The sequence below is a fragment of the Colobus angolensis genome, unplaced genomic scaffold (assembly GCF_000951035.1).
Source record: "Colobus angolensis palliatus isolate OR3802 unplaced genomic scaffold, Cang.pa_1.0 Scaffold190, whole genome shotgun sequence".
NCBI lineage: Eukaryota > Metazoa > Chordata > Mammalia > Primates > Cercopithecidae > Colobus > Colobus angolensis.
The window spans coordinates 7,440,519-7,452,679 of record NW_012115044.1 but is presented as its reverse complement, the minus strand read 5'-3'; the positions used below and the strand labels follow the sequence as shown (position 1 = coordinate 7,452,679).

At 40.3% G+C, this 12,161-nt stretch overlaps 1 protein-coding gene across 1 annotated transcript in view; it reads left to right on the top strand.

The window, feature by feature from the left end:
- Positions 1–12,161, top strand: part of GPR156 (G protein-coupled receptor 156) — a 143,712-nt gene that overhangs the window by 1,811 nt on the left and 129,740 nt on the right. The window lies entirely within an intron of this gene.

Genomic DNA, 12,161 nt, shown 5'->3' with positions numbered 1-12,161 from the left:
AGGTGCTTAAGTGTTTGTTTCCAGCTGAGGGTTTTAATATTTCCATTTTTGTTGTTTAACCATAAGGGAATTTCCATATAGGGTAGGAGGAGGATGAGACCTTTTCTGAAAACTGCATCCTTCTCCCTGAATTTGCATTTTATTACATCCTCATGTAGGTTTCAGAGATTAATTGAGAGAAGGGGGAGAGAGGAAAGAAGCCAGAGGCTCTGACATGCTGCAGAAACAGTGCAACTTGGACTGACTTGGGCTGCAAAGGTGGATTTGGGCATTGAAGGGAATGTTCTGCATTTAGTTAAAAAAAAAATCAAAGCCTTTATTTTGCAAAGGTCTTGGGAATCAGAACATTCATGTTTAATTGCTGATGAATTTTGCCTGATAAAGGACGCAAATCACTATCTCACCTTTTTTCTCCAGTACTTTATTATGAAAAATTTTAGGCATACAAAGATGTTATCTACCTCTCATTTTATAAATTTATTATCTTAAAACAAACTTGTTAATAAATCAGTGTTTAGAATCCAGACATATGTGATCTGGTCCTGGACAGAGCTTGAATCAGAAGGTGTTTCAGATATAGATGTGTGAAGGATATTAACATTTTAAGAAAAAGATACGGATCTTATTCTTCTGACTTTCCCATAAGAATCTTGAGCAGACCCCTTAACTGCCTTCTTTTTCCCATTCTTAAAATGTCAGTCAGTTGGATGATATCACTCCCCTGCTTAACACCCTCCAATGGCTTCCCTTCACACTGTGAATAACATTTAATTCTCCACCAGGGCTTGTGATCTGGTCTGGTGACCTTATATTCTATGCCCATCTTCTCGCTTACCATTGTCCTTGCTCTTCCCTCTGCCTGAACACTCTGCCTTCAGACAGTGCCACTGCTTCTTTTCTCAGCTCATTCCAATTTCTTTTCATACTCTCTAGAATGATGGCCACCTGATCTAAAACAGCCTGTGGTCACTCCCTGTCCTCTGACTCTGCTTTATCCTTCTTCATGGCACTTAGCACTTTCTGACACTATATAGTATATGTGTTTCCTTATTAATTGGGCATATTCCCCACTCTAATGTAAACTCCATCAAGACAAGGAATTTTTTTTGTCTTATTTATGGCTGTGTTCCTGTTTGGTGTATTATGAGCAATTAATAAATAACTATTGGATTAATTAGGTAATTAAATTACACAAATAAAGCATTGACTCCCATAAGGGTGGCAGAACCCTTAGTAAAATACTAGAAGTCCTTTCAGGTAATTTGTAATTCAAGTTAATCAATATTTGATAGGTAAATGATCCTGGAGATCAGTGGCCTCTTTTATTCTCGCAGCACTTCTCAGCTGAATCCTTTGCTAATAGCTAGGCCAGTTTTGACAAACCCACATCCCAAACAAGACATAAAATATTTCAGTCACAGAACTTTTCCTCATGTCTCTTTCTAGTCACCCCCACCATACAGAAGCAGCAAACCTTGTTCTGATTTCTAATATCATAGATTAGTGTTGCTGGTTCCTGAACTTCATATAAGTGCAGTTACACAGTATGTACTCTTGTGTTTGGCTTCTTTTCTACACAATGTCTGTGATATTCATCCATGCCATTGCGTGTATCAGTAGTTCATTTCTTTTTATTCCAAGGTAGTGTTCATTGTATGAATATTGACCATGTGTTTATTCGTTCTCTTGTTGATAGATACTTGGGTTGTTGCCAGTTTGTGACAATTTTGAACAAAGCTGCTGTGAACCTATAAAGGGTCTGCCTCATCTTGAGTCTTCTGTACTTTATATGAAAATCTTCCTTTGTGCCACCAGTGCGGAGAGAAGTATGGCGATGTTATGGGGGCTGTAACCGATATAGCAGCCTGCATGCACCCCAGCCAGTGCTCTCTCTAGACAGCTCTGCTGGGAGCTGACCTGCTTCCCACTTTAGAGGGAGAGCACTTGGAAAATGAGTGTCTAACAAATTAGCGAGCCCTCCAGTGCACTCTTAAGTGCTTTAAATCCTTGAAAGAGACACTGTAGAATGCCTGCTGCCATCGCTGTTGTATTTCCCTCCTCAGGTTCCCCATCCCAGTACAAGTTGACTGTAATCAGCCTCTGAGTATTATGCTACTGAGGGGTTTAAACATTCATGAGCAAGAGTCTTGTTCAGAGCCTAATAAAATATTTATGTGTTTCCATGGGGCATTGGTTTCCATCTAGACTTCTCAAGGCGTTTTTCTGAGATGCATATCATAATTGTGAACTCAGACAGTGATCAATGATACGGCCCTGTGTTATTAAACCCCACCACACAGAGCACCTTGCTTTCTAGGGATGGAGAAGAATGAGCACACAGAAAAATGGACATGAATAGTGTCTAGATCAGGAGAAAGACTACATGTACTGATAAAAATGGCTTCAGTAAAGAGGGGTCTGTTAATATAGTACCAACAAAGGTATGAATCCAGAGAGGAGAGTGAAAAGAACTTGTTAAAATGAGAGGAATACTGGGATGCATTTATTCCACATGGAAGAATGGGAGAATCAGCATTGTAAAATGCATAGTTCCTTTGACACTCATGTGGATGAGGCTCATATGAGACAACTGTGCTCAGTGCTGTAATTATCACAACCTGCTATGAGAGGATGAGAGTAGAAGTGGAGGCTAGGCAGCGTTTCCAGGTAGAGCCAGAGAGCTATTCCAGGAGTCAACATTTCCCTTCAAGGAAGAAGTGGCTTTGAATCAGGTTCTGAAGGAGGTGTGCTTTTTGACTGGCAGCTGGGGTGTGGAAGGGCCTTTCCAGAGAGACAGAATAACATGATTGAGTGAGGGCCAAAGTGCCAGTGTGGTATGAGTAAGGAGAGAAGGTGGGTGGATGGGGGTCAGGGCAGGGTTGCAACAAGAGATAAAGCAGGAGAGCTAAAGGCTAGCTTATGAAGGCCACAGGAGGATGGACTTTTGTCTGTTTGCTGGAGGGCCATGTAACTTTCGGCCAGAGATTGGCTTATATTTTGAGCAGTTCTTGGGAAGTATATCCACCCTAGGCAAGGCCTTGAGATACCTTTATGTCCAAGGCACTTCCAGAATATTCAGCTGTGTCTAAAACAGTATGAATACTCTGTGTGATCTACTCTAACAGAGGTAAACCAGAGGTATACCAGAGTAAACCAGAGTATACTCCTAGGACTGACCAGAAACAGGCCTCACCAGGCACCTTTCTGCCCCCAGCCCACAAACACTCAGAATATTCTGAGTCAGATTGAATCCACAGCATCCTTTAGGCTTCCTCATGACCACTTTGCCTCAGCTTGGGGAGTTGCAATGACCTAAGTATCCCCTTATCACCTGAACACAAATCTGGGCCAGTATACCTCAGACATGGGTTGCCAGGCAACTGAGAGCTAAGTGATGAGGCTGGCCAATCATCCCCACAAAGCCCAGGTCTGCTTTGACCAGGCCTTCAGGCTCTGACCAGAGAGGCAACTTGGGGGTTGAGGTCATGCAGACTGCTGACCTGGAGACAAAACTGCCAGGCCCCTTCCATATGTCTTCTTTCTTTGGATTGCAGATTCCTATTCAAAAATGCCTCAGGATGTTTATTTTTTAACCCATAATAAAAATAGTGAAGTAGGGAGGAGTGTTGAACATGTCAATCATCTATACCTTATGTTGTCATTGGGAAGAAATAACTGTGGAAATGATTGTCCTCCGGGAAAGTCAGTCTTCAGTCTTGCAATGAGGAGCTTTGCGTATGTAGAGATTAGCTAGAAAGCTCTGGAGTTCTGATGGTGAGAAGGGATTTCTTGGGTCAAGGATAGGAAAGGGCAGGGGAGAACCTTCATGATTCTGCCCAGAGCTTTGCTGGTTGGAATTACTCTTCTGCTGCCATGGGTAGCATGGGGTTTCAGTGACTGAAAACACCCAGGAAAGTATGCTGTGGGTCTTCATGTTGCCATCCGCCTACACTGAAATGTCAGACCATCAGTCGGCACTGCCACCTCTCCATCTTGAGTTTCTAAGAGTTACTGAGAAAACCTTGAAAGGGAAGGCAGAAGTGGATGTCTTAATTAGGGAAATGCCAAGGTCCTAAAGTTGTGGTCTAGGTTGAAGGTGTGGTAAGGGCCTGAAGGCATTGGTCTGGCAGTACTTCAGACCAACAAAGTCTTTCTTGGCTCTTATCTAAAATATTCCTGATTTTCTACCTGAGGTGGAATCTCTCAAATGCTGCATTAATCAGTCTTTTGGCTGAACAGGTAAATAGGGTTCATGCTTAATTGAGTGCCTTTTCTTTTTTTAAAGTTTCAGCTTTTATTTTACATTAAGAGGATACATGTGTAGGATTGTTACATGGGTACATTGGACCCAGGTCATAAGCACAGTACCCAATAGGTAGTTTTTCAACCCACGTCTCCTCCCTCCCTTTCCCCCTCTAGTAGTCTGCAGTATCTGTCATTCCTGCGTTTATATCCCTGTGAGAACGTGTGGTATTTTGTTTTCTGTTCCTGCATAAATTTACTTAGGATAGGCCTCCGACTGTATCCATGTTGCTGCAAAGGACATGATTTCATTCTTTTTTATTCTATGGTGTTTATGTAGCACATTTTCTTCATCCAGTACACTGTTGATGAGCACCTAGGTTGATTCCATGTCTTTGCTATTTTGAATAGTGCTGTGATGCACATATGCATGCATGTGTATTTATGGTGGAATGATTTATATTTCTTTGAATATATACCCAGTAATGGGATTGCTGGGTCGAAGGTAGCTCTGTATTTAAGATTTTTGAGAAATCTCCAAACTTCCTTCCACAGTGGTTTAACTAATTTACATTCCCACCAACAATGTATGTGTTCCCTTTTCTTCACAGCCTTGCCAGGATCTGTTGCTTTTTTGACTTTTTAATAATAGCCATTCTGACTGGTGTGAGATGGTATCTTATTGTGGTTTTATTTGCATTTCTCTGATGATTAGTGATGTTGAGCATGTTTTCATGTTTGTTGGCCACACTTGTATGCCTTCTTTTAAGAAGTGTCTTTTCATGTCTTCTGCCTGCTTTTTAATGGCGTTGTTTTTTGCTTGTTGATTTGTTTAAATTTCTTATGTATTTTGGATATTAGACCTTTGTCAGATGCATAGTTTGTGAATATTTTCTCCCATTCTGTAGGTTGTTTACTCTTTTGATGGTTTCTTTTGCTGTGCAGAAGATCTTTAGTTTAATTAGGTCCCACTTGTCAATTTTTGTTTTTGTTGCAATTGTTTGTGGGGACTTGGCCATAAATTCTTTGCCAAGGCCAATGTTGATAAGGGTATTTCCTAGGGTTTCTTCTACGATTTTTATAGTTTGAGGTCTTACACTTAAATCTTTAATCCATTTTTAGTTACTTTTTGTATACAGTGAAAGGTAAGGGTCTAGTTTCATTCTTCTGCATATGGCTACCAGTTATCCCAGCACCATTTATTGAAAAGGGAGTCCTGTCTCCATTGCTTGTTTTTGTCAGCCATGTTGAAGATCAGATGGTTATAGGTGTGCAGCCTTATTTCTGAATTTTGTATTCTGTTCCATTAGTCTATGTGTCTATTTTTGTACCAGTACCACGCTGTTTTGGCTATACTCTAGCAAATTCTTTGGAATTAGTGAAAATAGGGACACAATTTATGAAGACCTCTGGGATGTAGCCAAAGCAATGTTAAGAGGAAAGTTTATAGCCATAAATGCCTTCCTCAAGAAGCTAGAAAGATCTCACATTAACAATATAACTTTGAATTTAAAGGAACTACAAAAAGGACAAACCAACCCCAACTCTAGCAGAAGAAAAGAAATAACTAAAATTGAAGAAAAACTTAATGAAATTAAGATGCAAAAATCCATATGAAAGATCAATGAAACAGAATAGGCTATTTGAAAAAATAAATAAGATTGATAGACTGCTAGCTGGGTTAATAAAGCTTGGAGGAGAGAGGGGGGGGGGAGAGAGAGAGAGGATCCAAATAAGTACAATAGAAATAACAAAGATGACATTGCAACTGATCCTACAGAAATACAAAAGACCCTTGGAGAAAACTATGAACAATTCTATGCACACAAATTAGAAAATCTAGAAGAAATCAATCAATTCCTGGAAACAATCTCCCAAGATTGAATCAGGAAGAGATTGAAGTCCTGAATAGATCAACATCAAACTGTGCAATTGAATCAGTAATAATAATAATAATTATAAACCCTACCAACCATAAAAAGCCCTGGACCAGATGGATTCACAGCCACATTCTATGAGACATACAAAGAAGAACTAGTACCAATCCTACTAAAACTTATAGAAAATAGAGGAGCAGGGGCTCCTCCCTAATTCATCCCATGAAGCCAGCATCAGCCTCACATCCAAATCTGGCAGAGATACGATGAAGAGATATGATTTTTGTGCCTATGTTCAGACCAATATCCCTGATGAACATAGACACAAAAATCCTCAACAAAATACTAGCAAACCAAATTCAGCAGAACATCAAAAAGTTAATTCACCATGATCAAGCAGGCATTATTCCTGGGATGCATGGTTGGTTCTGTAATAAATGTGAGTCACCATATAAACAGAATTAAAAGCAAAAACCATATGATCATCTGTGTCATCTCAATAGACACAGAAAAAGCTTTTGATAAAATCCAACATCTCTTCATCATAAAAACTCTCAACGAACTAGGCACTGAATGAACATACCTCAAAATAATAAGGGCCATCCCTGATAAACCTACTGCTGACATCATACTGAATGGGCAAAAACTGGAACCATTCCCCTTGAGAACTGGAATGAGGACCATTCCCCTTGAGAACTGGAATGAGGCAAGGATGCCCACTCTCACCACTCCTATTCAAGGTAGTGCTAGAAGTCCCAGCCAGCACAGTCTGGCAAGATAAAGAAATAAAAGGCATCCAAATAAGAAAAGAAGAAGTTGAACTATCTCCCTTTGCTGATGATATAATTCTGTACTTAGAAAACCCCAAAGACTTTTCCAAAAGGCTACTAGAACTAAAAACTATTTTTAGCAAAGTTTCAGGATACAAAATCAATGTACAAAAATCAGTAGCATTTCTAAACACCAATAGCGTCCAGGCTGAGAGTCGAATCAAGAACATGATCCCATTTACAACAGCTGCAAAGAAAATGAAATACCCAGGAATACAGCAAACCAAAGAGGTGAAAGAGCTCTACAAGGAGAACTACAATATACTACTGAAAAAAGTTAGAAACAATACAAATAAATGGAAAAATATACCATGCTCATGGATTAGAAGAATCAATATCATTAAAATGACCATACTGCCCAAAGCAATGTATACATTCAATGCTATTCCTATCAAACTACTAACATCATTCTCTACAGAATTAGAAAAAAAATTCTAAAACTCATATGGAACCCAAAAAGAGCCTGAATAGCCAAAGCAAGCCTAAGCAAAAGAACAAAGCTAGAGCATCACACTACCTGAGTGCTTTTTCTGAACAGATGTTTCAATGATTCTGTGATTGTTCATGAGCCAGTGATCGCTGCCTGCTTTTGGATGCTGCTAGGATAAATGCAGAAGATCTGAGTAAAGAGGGAGAGGGAAACATAACAGCAGGAGAGAGGAAAAGGGAAGAGAGTAGTGACGTGCTGAAATCGCAGAGGTTGTGGGTACCCAGTTATCTGCAAGTGAGAAACAGGGATAAAAGAAGATCAAATAACTACCCATGGGAATTTTACATGCAAATATTGCTGACTTCCAAGGCAGCTGTGAGGAGAAAGGAAGGGAGGAGACACAAAGACAGCTGTGACAATCAGTCTGAGGAATATTAATAAAAACTTGACACACGAAAACACATGGCCATATCACAACAGCCTGGGTCCCAGCAAGGATGTCTGTTCAAACCCCTCTTTCACATTTCCATATATTCATTCATAGTATTGGGTATTTTGCAAGACATTGATTTGCACTTGCAAAGATACACAAATGCAAAGCACTTACAGGGGTAAACTATCCTAAAATATTAGTGGTGAGATTATAAATGATTATTTGTATTTTTTCAACTTATCTATATTTTTCATGATTGTTTTAAGAAGTGTGAATTTCTATGATAATCAGAAAAACATTAAGGAGAAAAAGGGTTAAGTAGAGAGACAGAGAAAGACGCATGGGGTGGGGAGAGAGGATTGCAGAAAAGAAAAATATGTTGGAAGATGAATGAAAATTAAATGTTTCACAGACTGCTAGCTTGTGCATATCTTTTCCTTATTATTGAATATCATATGTTTATCACCCTCAGAAGATCTGGAAGTACTGATTGGCATGAAACTGAATTGCAAATACTGAGCTAAGTATCACACCTCAAACACCATTGCCTTGGCCAATGCCTTTCTGTGTGTGACATGTGGCTTCCAGTGGTGCTCAAAGTATTTTCCACCAAAGGCTAATACAGAACACTTCAAACCTGGGCAGCAGCCTGTCTCCCACAGAGTTTAATGTTTATGCTTGTAGCCACTGGGCCGGCTTTGTGCTTCTCATCTCTGAAGTATGGAACAGGAGCCACCAAAGGCTCTCAATAGTTGGAGTAGTAGGATTTTCCAAGACAAAAGCATGAGTTATTCTCGTCCACGTGTCTGCTGGCTGCTCACTGGCTCAGGCAGCCCCTTGGGAAGCTCTGTGGCTGAGGCTTCAGATAAATAGATGTCGTTTTTGTTTCACAACCACTGACCTTTTCCAGAGGCACTGTTGATTCTGGGCTTTAACTGGCTTCTGTTGAGTGACACAAGGTGAACCCTCTCTCCAGGAGCAGAAGCTCCTATCTGCTATTAACCACCACGATCAATTCAAAGCAAATGCCAGAGGAGCACATACCTCACTGAACTCTGGGGACTAGAGTTACTTGTAGTTATAAGTCTCAATAAATACTTTTTATATTTTAACTTTTGCATTTTTAAGTTATAAAAGTTATACACACTCATTGTAACAAGTCTAGTAAGACAGCAGTATATAAAGAAAATATGGTTGGGTACAGTGGCTCACCCCATAGTCCCAGCACTTTGGGAGGCCGAGATGGGTGGATCATTTGAGGTCAGGAGTTCAAGACCAGCCTGGCCAACGTGGTGAAACCCCATCTCTACTAAAGATTAGGCCGGGCACGGTGGCCCATTCCTGTAATCCCAGCACTTTGGGAAGCTGAAGCGGGTGGATCACGAGGTCAGGAGTTCAAGACCAGCCTGGCCAAAATGGTGAAACCTTGTCTCTACTAAAAATACAAAAATTAGCTGGGCATGGTGGCAGGCACCTGTAATCCCAGCTACTTGGGAGGCTGGGGCTGGAGAATCACTTGAACCCGGGGGGCAGAGGTTCCAGTGAGCTGAGATCCCGCCACTGCACTCCAGCCTGGATGACAGAGTGATACTCCGTCTCAAAAAAAAAAAAAAAAAACATTGACCAGGTATGGTAGCTCATGCCTGTAATCCTGGCACTTTGGGAGGACACGGTAGGTGGATCACCTGAGGTCAGGAGTTCGAGACCAGCCTGACCAACAAGGTGAAATCCAATCTCTACTGAAAACACAAAAATTAGCTGGACGTGGTGGCAGGCACCTGTAGTCCCAGCTACTCAGGAGGCTGAGACAGGAGAATTGCTTGAACCCAGGAGACAGAGGTTGCAGTGAGCCGAGATTGTGCCACTGCACTCCAGCTTGGGCTACCGAGGGAGACTCCATCTCAAAGAAAAAAAAAAAAGAAAGAAAGAAAATATAACTAATCTCCACCTTCCTTCACTGCCATCTTTCTGACAAAACCACTATGTAGAGTGCCCAGGCTGGGCATGCTGGCTGACATCTGTAATCCGAGCACTTTAGGAGGCAGAGGCAGGAGGATAACTTGAGTCCAGGAGTTCAAAACCAGCATGGACAACATAGTGAAACTCCATCTCTATGAAAAAAAAAAAAAAAAAGTAGCCAGGTGTGGTGGTGTGCGCCTGTCATCCTAGCTACTTGGGAGGATGAGGTGGGAGGATCGCTTGAACCCAGGAGGTTGAGGCTGCAGTGAGCTGTGATCATGGCACTGTACTCCAGCTTGAGTAACAGAGTAGGACCCTGTCTCAAAAAAAAAGTTTCATGTGTATTCACATGTCATGATCACAGCTCACTGCAGCCTCAACATCTCCAGCTCAAGGGATCCTCCCACCTAGGCCTGCCAAGTAACTGGGACCACAGGCACATGCTACCACATCCATCTAATTTTTAAACATTTTTTATAGAAATGAGGCCTCACTGTGTTGCCCAGGCTAATCTTGAATTCCTAGGCTCAAGTGATCCTCCCACCTCAGCCTCCCAAAGTGCTGGGATTATAAGCATGAGCCACTGCACTCAGCCCCTTCACTCCTTTTCTATGTTTGAACAAACATATGAGTATGTAGACTTATTTTCTATTGTATGTGAAAATGGAATCATATGTTATTGTTATTTCTTTCATTTTATTTAGTATATATTGTGTAAATTATTCTAGATTAACACATATAATTGATCCAATTTATTATTTTTAATAGTTATCTAATATTCCATTATAGGAAGTTCCATAATTTCTTCCCATTCATTACTTCCCCATTGATAGATATTCGTGTTTTTCTTCCAACTTTTTTTACACAACAAATTATACCACAATAAACATTCTATATTTATTCCTGTACTTTGGGTTTTATTTTCATAGGAGGGATTCCCAAAATTGGCATTTTTGGGTCAAAGGGAATACACAATTTTAATTCTCACTGTGGGTCTCCTTTACAGCAGTTGTTTCTTTCCTCCTTTTGTCTTTCTCTCCCCTCTCCCACCACATTTTGCCAGGCGGGCCTGTGTATTTAAGAAGGAAAGCCTGCAGTGAGAACTCCTTTGTGCCAAGTGTGGATTATACCAGCTCAGTGGGGAACGGAGTCTGCAGTATCTCAGTTGCATTGTGTCTCTCTTGCTTTTGGTTGATCAGACTGTTTCCAATTCCCCTTGCTCGTTTATCCCATGCTGTGGAATTATACATGGTCTTCATCTGTGGCAGGAGCATCTGAGGGGTGGCTTTTTGGGAGGGGTGTCCTTTCAGAGAGAATAGGCTCTGTTACTGTACTTTCTCACAAAGCTATATCTGGTATGTTTTTTTCTTATGCCCTTTCTTTAATAATTGTATTGAAAAAGGTTCTTCGATTCCCATCCCGGTCTTCTGTCTTCATTTTGAGGACTTGGGATTTGGGGAGTTTTATGAATATATAATCAATCAACTGTAACTGATTATTTGACATGAGGATAATTGGTTAAGGAGGTAGGGGTCTTGGAGCTTAAGGATCAGTGCCAAGCAACAGATGTGAACATTTTTAACAAATGATTTTAACAAACCTAGTATTAGGAGCAAGCTTCCCAGAAGTACTTGGCTTTCCTTTTTAATTTTGCCCTTGCTGGGATGTAAAACTTCAATCTAGTCCACCAGACTAGAGAGGAGTTGGATTCTCCACCACACCAGGGCTGGAGAGGAGAAAATGTCAGAGAAGCATTAAGGGAAGCTGATAAGTACAAATAAGTGAAATAAATATAAACAGTGAACTGACAAAATAGCAAAAAGTGAAAGAAATTTGAAAATCCTCAGCTGAAGATTATTGTGTAACCAGTGGTCCTGTGAGCTAGTGGACACTTTATACAAATCTGTGATCTCTAAAACATATTAGAAACCCCAGTGTGAATCCGTGTTCAGAATGCAACCATTAGCTAAGCAAGAGAAAGAAATCATCAAGTCCTGTTGGCAGATATTTTGCCATTGGCTTCTATAACATGCTGCAATTTTTACTCAGCAGCTTTGGAATGGATTTCTATGTCCTAGGTTGAAAACTAAACTAAAAGAAAAAACAAAATAGAAGTTACTGCAATTAATTTCTAAGGAGAAAATTTTAACTTTAGTTTGTGCATGTATATGCCTGCAAAATAAGCATTACCCTTTATGTTAATACAAACTTTACATGAACATTTAATTTTCAAATATACACTGACCAGTAATAATGATGGCAAACTTAGACTCTACAGTAGGTTTATGTTTTATTTATTTATTTATTTTTAAATTATTATTATACCTTAAGTTCTAGGGTACATGTGCATAACGTGCAGGTTTGTTACATATGTATACTTGTGCCATGTT